Source organism: Salvelinus namaycush, chromosome 32, assembly GCF_016432855.1.
Source record: "Salvelinus namaycush isolate Seneca chromosome 32, SaNama_1.0, whole genome shotgun sequence".
NCBI lineage: Eukaryota > Metazoa > Chordata > Actinopteri > Salmoniformes > Salmonidae > Salvelinus > Salvelinus namaycush.
In genome coordinates this window covers 22956175-22973189 of record NC_052338.1, presented here as the reverse complement: position 1 = coordinate 22973189, position 17015 = coordinate 22956175, and the positions used below count along the sequence as shown (strand labels likewise).

Here is a 17015-nt window from a genome sequence, read left to right as displayed (position 1 = left end):
TCACATACTTTTTCTTGCCACTGTAGTTGTATTGAATTTCCATAGAGAGAGACTCAATCAAGAGTCCTCACACTCAGAACTACTGTATCACACACTTAATCATATGGAGTGGGCATTATGTTTCTCTTATATATAGGATGGATACTACAGTAGTGCACATCCATCACAACACCCATATAGGACTGCTGATAAGCATTGAATCATTACTGTAATGACAAGATATCAGTCATACGCTTACTCTTTGTGGTGGAAATCCAGCAACAACAACAAACCTAGTTGTGATTTCCTCAAAAGAGAATGAGAAGGAGAGTCAGGTCACCAGTGAACAGGTGTTGCTGGCCTTGCATCCCTCTGATGTGGGGAAGGGTGATGCAATTAGTAAATCGTGGCCCTTTTTGTTGATACATAAATCGGTCTCCAGGTAACTTGATTCCACTGCATGCAGAAAGTGCTAGACAGTATATGCGCCAATGCACACATGTCATCAACTTTACTTTGTCCTCTAATGGTAGGGTTGGAGTGGAGAGATATGACCCTAGATATGTAGGCTAGCTAGGCTACTTTAGGGGCAACCCCTGCTACTAGAAATGAAACATACTTGTGGTGTGTGAACAAATTGTGCAGAGAAGTAGGATAGCAATAGTGGTCATTCAGTCAAATACACACACACACACACAACCACATAAATTACATAAATAGAAACAAAATAAAACTGACCTTTGAACATGAAAAAGAAAATGAAAGAAGATCGATTCAAATATATGCAATAACAGCTATGTTCAAAATGATACAGTAGCCTATAACATACAGAACAGCATAAAATGATTATTACATTAGCAGCTCACAGTAGATAATTTGCAACATTGTCAACAACAACAAAAAACATACACGACTTCTTGGGCAGCCTCAAGTTTTAGAACGTTACATTGTAGCCTTTGATGTCACGTATTACAGTAATTGCTGGGGCATCGCAAAATGAATCACCATGACTTGAAACATTTCAAGTATAATACTGTTTTAAAGTAACACTCAAGGTGTGGCGGCATGAATGTTTGGTGAGTGTGTGGCACTGCCTGCTACAGTTTTCTAACGCCTGCCTGCTTCACAATTTTCCTGTGAGGGGTGTAGTTGCTTCAACTGTAGGCCGGTTGTTCCTGCGTGTCAGCCATATTGGAATGCTCGGCTCAGGATTGGGAATATACAGAATTTAACGAGCTCGAAGTGGTGGGCAGAGAAAGGAGAGCGCACGAACCGCTAAGCAACTTCAGTTTTTAACGGATTTAAAACACATATAAACGAGGAATTGAACCGGTTAACTAAAGTGAATTGATCCAACACGCGAATTGGAAAGGACAAAGTGAGTACAGTCATGTTTATTATATTTGTATGTAAAATGTAGGCGGCTTCCAGTTGAAGACTGTGTGATGGAGGATTTGCTGTGCCGACACATTGACGTTTTCTTCACATAAAATTATAAGTTATTTTCCATATCAGTTAATATTCTGTTGAAGATGGCTATTCTGCTAATGTAATGCTCAATCATTGGTGTTGTCGCTCAATTGATACTTCCTCGCTATAATGTGCCACACGTAACAGTAACGTTGACCAATTCAAGCTAACAAAAAAAATGTTGGTTGTCTTTGATTACATCTTTAGGAAAGTAACGTTACTGTACATTTATTAGTTAACAATTACTCGGGAATCTCCAGAAATGGTTGTATATTACATTTGTTTCCACAATATGATCATAAAGTCTTAGAGCATAGTCTATTCAATTATTGTTTCGTTTGTGTAGTCTATCTAGACTACCTTTCTGAGAGATGTATGTGGTAACTATAGGTAGCCTAGCCTATGGGTGTTTCCTGAAGATTTGTGATTCGCTACACTTACACCCATGCGAAGCCTACGGCTCCCATTATATTTGACTATTGCCGTGGAATTCTTGTTACTGTTTACAACTGTAAGCTTCGCGTAGCCCGAGGCCCTTTAAATTACAGTGCAGTGAAGGCCTGTATTTTTAGGAGCAGTGAGTGACTCCTGAGTGTAAACCACCAGGCATATATTGTCATTGTTAGGCTACTTTTAGTTTATTTAGCCGAAATCCAAGAGACTCGTGAATGTGATAGGATAGTCTGACGTTCATGTTATAAATTATGAAATAAGTCTATATATCACATACTCTCTCTCTCATATATACTGTATACACAATCACACAAAAAGGTGAAATCGGTTTTTGATATGCCATATGACCTTGGTCTGCCATAATATTGTGTTCGTGTTGACTATCCCAATGTTTTTCAGGGAAGTTCCGAACATCTACTTGTCTGCTTGAGACTCACAATAAACCTCTGTAAAGAGTGAAGGGTGGGACAGTATTGCACTCAGGGCCTGTAATCAAGTGTCTCAGAGTAGGAGTGCTGATCTAGGATCAGGTTAACCTTGTCCATAATAGTCTGAATTGTTACATTTAAAAGGCAATACTGATCCTAGATCAAAACTCCTACTCTGAGACACTTGACAAATACAGGACCAGACCCCCCACTTTTGAAAGTACACTTTCAGAGCCAGGAGAGCAGATGTGTTGACAGATACGGACTTCATGATGACACACAAACAAACACTTGTACAGTTTGTAATCTAATGGGCTGGCAGTAATAAGGGGGGATGAAAGGAAACATACCGACTTTGATTCGACTCATTCATTGCTTGATGAATTAATTCCAAGACTTCCAGGGGCCACTCGGTGGGTGTCTGTGAGTACGTGCGTGGATGCATGCTTGTGTCTGTGTCTGTCGGTGTGCGCGTGCACACGTGGCATTGTCCACTGAGTAGGCCTAGGTTTAACCATGCTCATCATATCCACCTCAGGCAAGTTGGGATCCCACACGGACATAGGTTATATTCCACATCCTCCTCCTTATTCTGCCTACTGTTGTTTTAGCTGCAGAGGAAGAGGAGCTGTGTCTGAAGCAGCGGCTGTGACAGGAAGGACAAATTAACAATGTTCTCCAGTTGTGCTGCTGCATTCTGCTTTAGATTGGCCTTCCAGGATGCAGCCTAGCCTGGCTGCCTCACACACACAGACACACTGTCCCTCAGGATTCTGGGGGGGGAAACGCCTTTTTCCCCTCTACTCAGCAGCAGCAGTTTCATATTGTGTGTGTGTGTGTGAGAGATTGAGAAGAGAGAGGATTTGCTGTGCTGTGATGCAGCTGTGGCTATTATGTGAATTGTTGTTGCATTTTGACCTGATGAGCTGCAGTAGTAAATAACATGTTTCACAAACACAGGTTTTAGAGTAGGTCTGTTCTGCTGCTGGCATTTATAATGGACACGTTGGAGTTCCAGCCTCAGATCCCTAAACCATAATTACAAAACAAAGATGGAGTGTCTTTGTGTGTGTGTGTGTCTGTGTCCATTTTGAACACTTTGTTGTTTCATTATTATTTCCATTTCTTTGGTCAGAGGCGTAAATAACAGATTAACATCAAGTTTATTGCTTCCACTCGGTCCGCAGCATGGTTTCACAGCCAGCATCATGTTGCAGTTCACTCCAAGTTTAATTGACTCCAGTTTCCCTCTGATCATAGCTTGTGTTGTATGTTTCATAGATGTGTTCATTCATAACTCTTTGAACTCTCTCTGTGAGAATGGATGAGTTGATTGAAAACAGTTGTTGTTTTCAGTCTGTATGTAAATGCCTGCGTGTGTGATCGTCCTCTATTATAACTATATTATAAACTATATTATATATTAAGCAATAAGGCCTGGGAGGGGTGTGGTATATGGCCAATATACCACGGCTAAGGGCTGTTCTTAAACACGACCAATGTAATTAGAGCAGTAAAAATAAATGTTTTGTCATACCCGTGGTATATGGTCTGATATACCATGGCTGTCAGCCAATCAGCATTCTGGGCTCGAACCACCCAATTTATAATATATTATAAAGTGTACTGTGATAGCCTTAGCAGCATAATCTTAAATGAATAGTGCGGAGGATGCTGGCTACTGATTACTGTATTGGCTGACTGACCTGTCAATTGAAGTCAATGACTACGTGAGGCTGCTTGAAATCCTTTATTCTCTTCCTCTATTAAGTCTCAATTAGGAAAATTGTGTTGTCTTACACTGTGGGAAAAAAACACAAAAACAACCATATATTGTGAAAAAAAACAGTGTGGATAACCTGATGTATTGTCAAATGAAATATATGTTTATTGGTCACGTACACAGATTTGCTGGTTCAGCGAAGTGCTAGTGTTTCTAGCTCCAACAGTGCAGTAATACCTAAAAAAAGAATACACACCAAATTCAGAAATATCAGAACGAGCGATGTCAGAGACCGGAATATAAATATAGTAGTATGTGGACACCTGCACGTCAAACATGTCATTCCAAAATCATGGGCATAAATATAGAGTTGGTCCCCCCTTTAACTGCTATAACAGCCTCCAATCTTCTGTGAAGGCGTTCCACGATGTTGCAACATTGCTGTGGGGACTTGCTTCCATTCAGCCACAAGAGCATTAGTGAGGTCGGGCACTGATGTTGGGCGATTAGGCCTGGCTCGCAGTCAGCATTCCAATTCATCCCAAAGGTGTCCAATGGGGTTGAGGTCAGGGCTCTGTGCAGGCCAGTCCAGTTCTTCCACACCGATCTCGACAAACCATTTCTGTATGGACCTCGCTTTGTGCACGGGGGCATTGTCATGCTGAAACAGGAAAGAGCCTTCCCCAAACTGTTGCCATAAAGTCCGAAGCACAGAATCGTCTAGAATGTCATTGTATGCTCTAGCGTTAAGATTTCCCTTCACTGGAAGGGGTCTAGCCCGAACCATGAAAAACAGCCCTAGGCCATTATTCCTCCTCCACCAAACTTTACAGTTGGCACTATGCATTCGGGCAGGTAGCGTTCTCCTGGCATCCTCCAAACCCAGATTTGTCCAGATGGTGAAGCGTGATTCATCACTCCAGAGAACACGTGTCTACTCCTCCAAAGTCCAATGGCGGCGAACTTTACACCATCCCAGCCAACGCTTGTTATTGCGCATTGTGATCTTAGGCTTGTGTGTGGCTGCTCGGCCATGGAAACCCATTTCATGAAGCCCCCGCTGAACAGTTATTGTGCTGACAGTGCTTCCAGAGGCAGTTTGGAACTCGGTAGTGAGTGTTGCAACCGAGGACAGACGATTTTTACGGGTTATGCGTTTCAGCACTTGGCGGTCTCGTTCTGTGAGCTTGTGTGACCTGCTTCGCGGCTGAGCTGTTGTTGCTCCTAGACGTTTTCACTTCAGAATAACAGCACTTTGACTGGGACAGCTCTAGTAGGGCAGAAATTTTACGAACTGACTTGTTGGAAAGGTGGCATCCTATGACGGTGCCACGTTGAAAGTCACTGAGCTCTTCAGCAATGCCATTCTACTACCAATGTTTGTCTATGGAGATTGCATGGCTGTGTGCTCTATTTTTATACACCTGTCAGCAATGGGTGTGGCTGAAATAGCCAAGTCCACTCATTTGAAGGCGTCCTCATACTTTTGTATATACAGTGTCTTCAGAAAGTATTTATACCCCTCAACTTATTCCACATTTTGTGTTACAGCCTGAATTCAAAATCTATTGAATAAATACATATTCTCACCCATCTACACACAATACCCCATAATTACAAAGTGAAAACATGTTTTTAGAAAATCTTTCAGATATATTGAAATTGAAATATAGAAATATATAATTGACATAAGTATTCACACCCCTGAGTCAATACATGATAAAATCACCTTTGGCAGTGATTACAGCTGTGAGTCTTTCTTTGTAAGTCTCTAAGAGCTTTGTACACCTGGATTGTTCAATATTTGCACATTATCTTTTTAAATTTAACCTTTATTTAACCAGGCAAGTCAGTTAACAACAAATTCTTATTTACAATGACGGCCTACACTGGCCAAACCCGGACGACGCTGGGCAAATTGTGTGCCGCACTATGGGACTCCCAATCACAGCCGGTTGTGATACAGCCTGGATTTAAACCAGGGGGTCTGTAGTGATGCCTCTAGCACTGAGATGCAGTGCCTTAGACCACTGCCCCACTCGGGAGCCCATTATTGTTTTTAAAATTCTTCAAGCTCTGTCAAGTTTATAGTTGATCATTACAAGACAGCCATTTTCAAGTCTTACCATAGATTTTCAAGTAGATTTAAGTCAACTTTGCCACTCAGGAACATTCACTCTGTTCTTGGCAAGCAACTCCAGTGTAGATTTGGCCTTGCGTTTTAGGTTATTGTCCTGCTGAAAGGTGTCACGACTCCCACCGAAGGTGGCTCCTCTTCCTGTTCGGGCGGCGCTCGGCGGTCGTCGTCACCGGCCTACTAGCTGCCACCGATCCCTTCTCCCTTTTCTGTTGGTTTTGTCTTATTGGTTACACCTGTTTCTTGTTTAGGTTTTAGTTGGGCTATTTAAGCCGGTGATGCCCGCCGGCTTTTGTGCGGGCTTATTTCCTGTGTTCGTGTTTGTGGTTGTGCGATTTTCTTGTTTTTCTCCGGACTGGTTGGGTCCTGTTTTTGGGTCGGTCTTTGTTATGCGCCTGGTGTTTTGGCGTGACCGTTTTCCTGCGCCGGAATAAAAAACAATTGTCCTTTACCCTCTGTTCCCTGCGCCTGACTCCGCACCCACTACCACCCACTATAGAAGTGCGTTACAAAAGGTGAATTAGTCTCCCAGTGTCTGTTGGAAAACAGATTAAACCAGGTTTTCCTCTAGGATTTTGCCTGTGCTTTTTTTCTCCTCAATAACTTCCCTGTCCTTAATTATAAGCACACCCATAACATAATGCAGCTCCCACTATGCTTGAAAATATAGAGAGTGGTACTCAGTAATGTGTTGTATTTGATTTGTCCCAAACATAACACTTTGTATTCAGGACAAAAAGTTAATTGCTTTGCCAATTATTTTTGCAATATTACTTTAGTGCCTTGATGCAAACAGGATGCAAGTTTTGTAATATTTTTATTCTGTACAGGCTTCCTTCTTTTTACTGTGTCATTTAGATTAGTATTGTGGAGTAACTATAATATTGTTGATCCATCCTCAGTTTTCTCCTATCACAGCAATTAAACTCTGTAACTGTTTTAAAGTCACCATTGGCCTCATTGTGAAATCCCTGAGCGGTTTCTTTCCTCTCCGGCAACTGAGTTAGGAAGGACGCCTGTATCTTTTTAGTGACTGGGTGTATTGATATTGTATTGTATTGCTCAAAGAGATATTCAGTGTCTACTATAAAAAAATGTATACCCATCTACCAATAGGTGCCGTTCTTTGCGAGGCATTGGATAACCTACCTGGTCTTTGTGGTTGAATCTGTGTTTGAAATTCACTGCTCGACTGAGGGACATTAGATAATTATATGTGTGTTGTACAGAGATGAGGTAGTCGTTCAAAAATCATGTTAAACACTTATTGCAACTTACTATATGACTTGATAAGCAAATGTGTACTCCTGACCTTATTTAGGCTTGCCATAATAAAGGGGTCGAATACTTATTGACTCAAGACATTTCAGCTTTTCATTTTGAATTAATGTGTAAAAAAATAAAAAAATAAAAAACATTAGGAACACCTGCTCTTTCCATAACATAGACTGACCAGGTGAATCCAGGTGAAGCTATGATCCCTTATTGATGTCACTTGTTAAATCCACTTCAATCAGTGTAGATGAAGGGGAGAAGACAGGTTAAAGAAGGATTTTTAAGCCTTGAGACAATTGAGACATGGATTGTGTATGTGTGCCATTTGGAGAGTGAATGAGCAAGACAAAAGATTTAAGTGCCTTTGAACGGGCTATGGTAGAAGGTGCCAGGCGCACCGGTATGAGTGGTTGAAGAACTGGGTTTTTCACGCTCAACAGTTTCCCATGTGTATTAAGAATGGCCCACCATCCGAAGGACATCCAGCCAACTTGACACAACTGTGGGAAGCATTGGAGTCAACCGGCCTGAATCCCTGTGGAACGCTTTCGACACCTTGCCTCGACGAATTGAGGTTGTTCTGAGGGAAAAGGGGGTGTAACTCAATATTAGGATGGTGTTCCTAATGTTTTCTGAACTCTGTGTGTGTATATATATATATACACTGCTCAAAAAAATAAAGGGAACACTAAAATAACACATCCTAGATCTGAATGAATGAAATATTCTTATTAAATACTTTTTTCTTTACATAGTTGAATGTGCTGACAACAAAATCACACAAAAATGATCAATGGAAATGAAATTTATCAACCCATGGAGGTCTGGATTTGGAGTCACACTCAAAATTAAAGTGGAAAACCACACTACAGGCTGATCCAACTTTGATGTAATGTCCTTAAAACAAGTCAAAATGAGGCTCAGTAGTGTGTGTGGCCTCCACGTGCCTGTATGACCTCCCTACAACGCCTGGGCATGCTCCTGATGAGGTGGCGGATGGTCTCCTGAGGGATCTCCTCCCAGACCTGGACTAAAGCATCCGCCAACTCCTGGACAGTCTGTGGTGCAACGTGGCGTTGGTGGATGGAGCGTGACATGATGTCCCAGATGTGCTCAATTGGATTCAGGTCTGGGGAACGGGCGGGCCAGTCCATAGCATCAATGCCTTCCTCTTGCAGGAACTGCTGACACACTCCAGCCACATGAGGTCTAGCATTGTCTTGCATTAGGAGGAACCCAGGGCCAACCGCACCAGCATATGGTCTCACAAGGGGTCTGAGGATCTCATCTCGGTACCTAATGGCAGTCAGGCTACCTCTGGCGAGCACATGGAGGGCTGTGCGGCCCCCCAAAGAAATGCCACCCCACACCATGACTGACCCACCGCCAAACCGGTCATGCTGGAGGATGTTGCAGGCAGCAGAACGTTCTCCACGGCGTCTCCAGACTCTGTCACATCTGTCACATGTGCTCAGTGTGAACCTGCTTTCATCTGTGAAGAGCACAGGGCGCCAGTGGCGAATTTGCCAATCTTGGTGTTCTCTGGCAAATTCCAAACGTCCTGCACGGTGTTGGGCTGTAAGCACAACCCCCACCTGTGGACGTCGGGCCCTCATACCACCCTCATGGAGTCTGTTTCTGACCGTTTGAGCAGACACATGCACATTTGTGGCCTGCTGGAGGTCATTTTGCAGGGCTCTGGCAGTGCTCCTTCTGCTCCTCCTTGCACAAAGGCGGAGGTAGCGGTCCTGCTGCTGGGTGGTTGCCCTCCTACGGCCTCCTCCACGTCTCCTGATGTACTGGCCTGTCTCCTGGTAGCGCCTCCATGCTCTGGACACTACGCTGATAGACACAGCAAACCTTCTTGCCACAGCTCGCATTGATGTGCCATCCTGGATGAGCTGCACTACCTGAGCCACTTGGGTGGGTTGTAGACTCCGTCTCATGCTACCACTAGAGTGAAAGCACCGCCAGCATTCAAAAGTGACCAAAACATCAGCCAGGAAGCATAGGAACTGAGAAGTGGTCCTTTGAGAACCACTCCTTTATTGGGGGTGTCTTGCTAATTGCCTATAATTTCCACCTGTTGTCTATTCCATTTGCACAACAGCATGTGAAATGTATTGTCAATCAGTGTTGCTTCCTAAGTGGACAGTTTGATTTCACAGAAGTGTGATTGACTTGGAGTTACATTGTGTTGTTTAAGTGTTCCCTTTATTTTTTTGAGCAGTGTATATATATATATATATATATATTAGAGGTCGACCGATTAATCGGAATGGCCGATTAATTAGGGCCGATTTCAAGTTTTCATAACAATCGGAAATCGGTATTTTTGGACACTGATTTGGCAGATTTTTTTTTTTTTAACACCTTTATTTAACTACGCAAGTCAGTTAAGAACACATTCTTATTTTCAATGAAGGCCTAGGAACGGGGGGTTAACTGCCTTGTTCAGGGGCAGAATGACAGATTTTCCTCTTGGGGATTCGTTTTTGCAACCTTCCGGTTACTAGTCCAACGCTCTAACCACCTGCCTTACATTGCACTCCACGAGGAGCCTGCATGGCAGGCTGACTACCTGGTACGCGAGGGCAGCAAGAAGCCAAGGTAAGTTGCTAGCTAGCATTAAACTTATCTTATAAAAAACAATCAATCTTAACATAATCACTAGTTAACTACACATGGTTGATATTACTAGTTTATCTAGCGTGTCCTGCGTTGCATATAATCGATGCGGTGCCTGTTAATTTCTCATCGAATCACAGCCTACTTCACCAAACGGGTGATGATTTAGCACTGTCGTTGCACCAAACCTAACCATAAACATCAATGCCTTTCTTTAAAATCAGTACACAAGTATATATTTTTAATCCAGCATATTTAGTTAATATTGCCTGCTAACATGAATTTCTTATAATTAGGGAAAATTTTGTCACTTCTCTTGCGTTCCGTGCAAGCAGTCAGGGTATATGCAGCAGTTTGGGCCGCCTGGCTCGTTTGAACTGTGTGAAGTCCATTTATTCCTAACAAAGACCGTAATTAATTTGCCAGAATTGTACATAATAATGACATAACATTGAAGGTTGTACAATGGAACAGCAATATTTAGACTTGGGGATGCCACCCGTTAGATAAAATACGGAACGGTTCCGTATTTCACTGAAAGAATAAACGTTTTGTTTTCGAAATGATCGTTTCCAGATTCGACCATATCAATGACCAAAGGCTCGTATTTCTGTGTGTTATTATGTTATACTTAAGTCTATGATTTGATATTTGATAGAGCAGTCTGACTGAGCGATGGTAGGCAGCAGCAGGCTCGTAAGCATTCATTCAAACAGCACTTTCATGCGTTTGCCAGCAGCTCTTCGCAATGCTTCAAGCACTGAGCTGTTTATGACTTCAAGCCTATCAACTCCCGAGATTAGGCTGGTGTAACCGATGTGAAATGGCTAGCTAGTTAGCGGGGTGCGCGCTAATAGCGTTTCAATCGGTGACGTCACTCGCTCTGAGACTTGGAGTAGTTGTTCCCCTTGCTCTGCAAGGGCCGTGGCTTTTGTGGAGCGATGGGTAACGATGCTTCGAGGGCGGCTGTTGTCGATGTGTTCCTGGTTCGAGCCCAGATAGGGACGGAAGCTATACTGTTACACTGGCAATACTATAGTGCCTATAAGAACATCCAATAGTCAAAGGTATATGAAATAAAAATGGTATAGAGAGAAATAGTCCTATAATTCCTATAATAACTACAACCTAAAACTTCTTACCTGGGAATATTGAAGACTCATGTTAAAAGGAACCACCAGCTTTCATATGTTCTCATGTTCTGAGCATGGAACTTAAACGTTAGCTTTTTTACACGGCACATATTGCACTTTTACTTTCTTCTCCAACACTTTTGTTTTTGCATTATTTAAACCAAATTGAACATGTTTCATTATTTATTTGAGGCTACATTTATTTTATTGATGTATTATATCAAGTTAAAATAAAAGTGTTCATTCAGTATTGTTGTAATTGTCATTATTACAACTAAATGTAAAACAATCGGCCTATTAATCGGTATCGGCTTTTTTTGGGGTCCTCCAATAATCGGTATCGGTATCGGCGTTGAAAAATCATAATCGGTCGACCTCTAATATATATATATATATGATGTGTTTGGACAGTATATTATATGTAACTGAGTGGGTGGATGAATCAGTTGAACACACCTGACCAGACAGTGGCGTACTGTTACATGTATTAAAAGCTCTGAATGGTCAAGTGGCCGTATAGCATTAACTGCGATGCAGGCTCCGCAGACTTCAGGGCTTTCATACTTCTTGCGCTTAGTCAAGCACAGCAGAGCTATTGTGAAGGAAGTTGTCAAGGAAGTGACTGTGTTTATACAGGACGTACCTCCCCCACCTACCATCAACCAATCATGTCAATGCGGAGCTATGCGGAGCTATGCCCTCCGCGTTGTTACAAAATTTGAGAGGCGCACAGCGATGTGGTACGGAGGTCAATACGGCCTCCACAAGCCTCCAGAGGCTCAGCAATCGCGTCACACCCTCCATACGGAGCCTCCGACCAAATTTTTGGATCAACCATAAATTGGCTTTTAGACATTCAGACCTGGCCTGTGTCCTAAATGGCACCCATAGGCACCCTCTGGTCAAAAGTATGGCACTTTGTAGGGAATATGGTGCCATTGTAGCTCTGGGCTTCTGCAGTGTCTGGGAGATGAGGTGTTTTTGACCTTTAGTTTGAATCCATTAATAATGCATTTAACATACAGTCTTGCTACTAATATTATACGGCTGTAAGTCAAAGCATCACCTTTGACTGGTGGCGAGGACAACGTTACAGTGGTTAGACATTTTTGATTTATGTTTGTAGTCCTGTGGTGTGCTTTGAGCATTATGGGGAAGTTGCTACTACTCTTTCCATTCAAATCATTCTCTTAATGTTTCTGAAAGAAAAATGGTTCCACATGTCCATGGTCTGAATGCCCCTGGGCATAGTTTTGTGCTTATTGGTTTAGATTAATACAGTACAGTTAATCCTGGTACACATTTAATCAACCTCAATGAACATAAACAAATCTAACAACTTCCAGGTCTTTTTCCATGAGTGGTTTCTTTGTAAAGGGGCTAAAATGGCAGAGGAAGGAGATGGGGGAGCTAAAGTGAACCCAAACTACTACCCTTCGCTAGCCTCCACTAGCCTCCACTTACCTCCACTAGCCTCCACTACCCTGACTATGTTTCTCCTCAAGCTAAAGGTTCCAGTGTTCTTTCTGGGTGCGTCCCAAATGGAACCCTATTCCCTACATAGTGCACTACTTCTAACACCATATATGTTCGTTTCCCATTGCAAATCATTTAGCTACGGTGTGTCCTGGCCTAGTGAACACTCCCCTGGCTCGGCCTGCTGTGGCCTTAGCAGGCAGGATCAAGGACCGGAAGAGGAAAACAAACAAAGCCAGGTTTGTCTGCCAGCCATTCTCTTCCATCCAGGAGATGAAGATCTATGCAGAGCACATCAGGGACCACAGTGTAGCCTGGGTAACTGGTGAGAGATATACGCACTACCCCCACTACCATTTCTTTTTGCATGTTTAGCCGTCACATATGCAGCACTAACCCTGTATGTCAACTCCCTCTAAAGGTAAATAGAAGACAATATACAGTAGGCAGTCACATATATTTTCGTACATAGAAGAGGGCAGGGCAGGTTACAGTAGGCACAGTGAAGGAAAGCTTCTATAGTGTGTAGGCACATTTGTTTTTTTACATGGAAGACCATTGCAAAGTGACTTCCGGCTGTAATGGAAAGACAATAGCCATTGCTTCGCCTAGATCGGGACGGGGTCGTGTACTGTCTCACCTGCAGTCAGGATATAGGCTATTTGGGACAGTGAGAGGCCATAGAGGAAGGCTCAGGTGGTCAGTCAGACACTTGAGACCTGTACTGAATGTGTCTAGACTATCTTTAGCGAGCTGCCTGGCTTCTCAGAACTTTTCACACCGTGCATTCTACTGGAAGGTAAGGTCTACCCAGCCTCACTGTCATGCTGTCTGTCTGGATCAGGGGTGAGTCTCACTGTCATGCTACCTGTCTGGATCAGGGTTGAGTCTCACTGTCATGCTGTCTGTCTGGATCAGGGGTGGGTCTCACTGTCATGCTGTCTGTCTGGATCAGGGTTGAGTCTCACTGTCATGCTGCCTGTCTGGATCAGGGGTGAGTCTCACTGTCATGCTGTCTGTCTGGATCAGGGGTGAGTCTCACTGTCATGCTGTCTGTCCGGATCAGGGGTGAGTCTCACTGTCATGCTGTCTGTCCGGATCAGGGTTGAGTCTCACTGTCATGCTGCCTGTCTGGATCAGGGTTGAGTCTCACTGTCATGCTGTCTGGATCAGGGGTGAGTCTCACTGTCATGCTGTCTGTCTGGATCAGGGTTGAGTGTATCCCTGGGCATCTAGGTTTAGATGTTTTGAACAGCAATACAAGATGGGATAAACACACTGACTCTCTTAGCCCAACTATTCCTCACTGACATTTATCCAGGCTGGTTGGAGAACTATGAGCAGAATGTTGTGGTCGGCCAAAACTGGAATGCGTTACATCTTCATTTAAAAAAATATATATATATATTATATTGGCAGTGGCAAGGCATTCTACACAAGCATTCTTGTTTTTTGAATTTGACTTCTAATAGTTTTCATACAGTTGTACTGTAGTACAGTGCATTCGGAAAGTATTCAGAGCCCTTGACTTGTTCCACATTTTGTTACATTACATCCTTATTCTAAAATGGATGAAATACATGTTTTACCTCATCAATCTACACACAATACACCATAATGACAAAGCGAAAACAGGTTTTTCAAATGTTTTGCAAATGTATAAAATATAAAACATAAGTATTCAGACCCTTTGCTATGAGACTCTAAAATGAGCTCAGGTGCATCCTGTTTCCATTGATCATTCTTAAGATATTTCTACAACTAGATTGGAGTCCACCTGTGGTAAATTCAATTGATTGGACAAGATTTGGAAAGGCACACACCTGTCTATATAAGGTCTCATAGTTGACAGTGCATGTTAGAGCAAAACCAAGCCATGAGGTCGACGGAATTGTCCGTAGAGCTCCGAGACAAGATTGAGTCGAGGCACAGATCTGGGGAAGTGTACCAAAAGATTTCTGCAGCATTGAAGGTCCCCAAGAACACAGTGGCCTCCATCACTCTTAAAATTGAAGAAGTTTGGAACCACCAAGACTCTTCCTAGAGCTGGCCGCCCGGCCAAATTGAGCAATCGGCGGAGAAGGGCCTTGGTCAGGGAGGTGACCAAGAACCCAATGGTCACTCTGACAGAGCCCCAGAGTTCCTCTATGGAGATGGGAGAACCTTTTCATAAGGACAACCATCTCTGCAGCACTACACCAATCAGGCCTTTATGATAGAGTGGCCAGAAGGAACCCACTCCTCAATAAAAGGCACATGACAGCCCGCTTGGAGTTTGCCAAAAGGCACCTAAATGACTCTGACCAGGAGAAACAAGATTCTCTGGTCTGATGAAACCAAGATTAAACTATTTGGCCTGAATGCCAAGTGTCATGTCTGGAGGAAACCTGACACCCTCCCTACGGTAAAGCATGGTTGGGACAGCATCATGCTGTGAAGATGTTTTTCAGTGGCAGGGACTGGGAGACTAGTCAGGCTCGAGGGAAAGATGAACGGAGCAAAGTACAGAGAGATCCTTAATGAACATCTGCTCAGGACCTCAGACTGGGGCGAAGGTTCATCTTCCAACATGACAATGACCCTAACCACACAGTCAAGACAACGCAGGAGTGGCTTCAGGACAAGTCTCTGAATGTCCTTGAGTGGCCCAGCCAGTGCGCGGACTCGAACCCAATCGAACATCTCTGGAGAGACCTGAAAAAAGCTGTGCAGCGACGCTCCCCATCTAACCTGACAGAGCTTGAGAGGATCTGCAGAGAAGAATGGGGAAAAACTCCCTAAATACAGGTGTGCCAAGTTTGTAGCGTCATAGTCAATAAGACTCGAGGCTGTAATCGCTGTCAAAGGCGCTTCAACAAAGTACTGAGTAAAGGGTCTGAATAGTTATGTAAATGTGATATTTCAGTTTTTTGGGGTCATTATGTGGTATTCGTTGAAGATTATTGAGGGGGAAAAAACTATGAATCCTTTTTAGAATAAGGCTGAAATGTAACAAAATGTGGAAAAATCAAGGGGTCTGAATACTTTCTGAAGGCGCTGTAAGTATGTTTCTCTTTTGACCAGTAGTAAACATAGTCACTCTCTCTCCATCTCTCCCTTTCCATCTCTCTCCCTTTCCATCTCTGTTCCTTTCCCTCTCTCCCTGTCCATCTCTTCCAGTCTCCCTTTCCGTCTCTTTCCCTTTCCGTCTCTCTCCCTTTCCGTCTCTCTCCCTTTCCGTCTCTCTCCCTTTCCGTCTCTCTCCCTTTCCACCTCACTCCCTTTCCATCTCTCTCCCTCTCTCCCTTTCCATCACTCTCCCTTTCCACCACTTTCTTTCCATGTCTCTTCCTCTCAATCTCTCCCTCTCTCCCTTTCCATCTCTTTCCCTTTCCATTTCTCTCCCGCTCTCTTGCTCTAGCTCCTCAGTCCACTGTGTGCCATCCATCCATCCCACACAAGACAAGAGTTGGGCTCTTTTCCTGACGTTATTCTGGGTCATGACAGAAGAGAAAAAAATGGAAAGAAACAATTTTCAGAGGTTTGATGGCACAGATGTGTTTTTCTAGGATGGATTAAAGTAGTATTTTTGTAGGCAGAGTTGAGTAGTCTGGAAAGCCGCAGCATCAACTAGAAATCCCTTTTGTTGCCTTGACATAGTCACACAGAGATCTTTACGGTTACGTCATTTTGATTGAGGTATAACGGTGATGAGTTGAGAATGTATGCATCAGAATATGTACTATGCTCTATTCCAGGTACTGAACATTGTTAAATGGAAACATTAGCCTAGCTACTGTTATGCTTAGTCACTAGATTGATCCTTTGCCTGTTTGTGATGCTTTAAACAGCCTGTGTGTGTTATTACTGTATAATTGGGTAACAGACGATTATGGATGAAGTCCGTCATGAAAATAAAATAACCTTCATAACCGTAAAAATCATAATAATCATTTTGAGTGAACAGCTGACTGAAAACTGTACAGCCAGGCATTCGTGCAGTTGAGTCCGTTTCCACGGTTACATCGACTCTTTACAAAGTGATGAAACTTTGTTGCTCCTTGCTGAAACAAGCAAGGTGTTCTAGCAAATTATTCTTTGGGTACCTAGGGAACACTCCCCTTCCTGCAGCACGTGCAGTCAGGAGAGGAGAAAATGTGCAACAATTATAACAGTGACCGCAATTTATTTTTTACCTTTATTTAACTAGGCAAGTCAGTTAAGAACAAATTCTTATTTACAATGACGGCCTAGGAACAGTGGGTAACTGCCTGTTCAGGGGCAGAACGACAGATTTGTACATTGTCAGCTCGGGGATTTGAACTTGCAGCCTT

General features: G+C 43.2%; 1 protein-coding gene across 5 annotated transcripts in view; it reads left to right on the top strand.

Annotated features, from left to right (window-relative positions):
* The first annotated feature begins 1189 nt into the window (after positions 1–1189).
* The window catches only part of ptk2aa (protein tyrosine kinase 2aa), a 168649-nt gene continuing 152823 nt past the window's right edge, over positions 1190–17015 (top strand). For all 5 annotated transcript variants that reach the window (XM_038972168.1, XM_038972167.1, XM_038972166.1 and 2 more), the window contains exon 1: positions 1190–1357. The gene's annotated coding sequence lies outside the window, so the exon portion shown is untranslated. The remainder of the gene's footprint in view (positions 1358–17015) is intronic.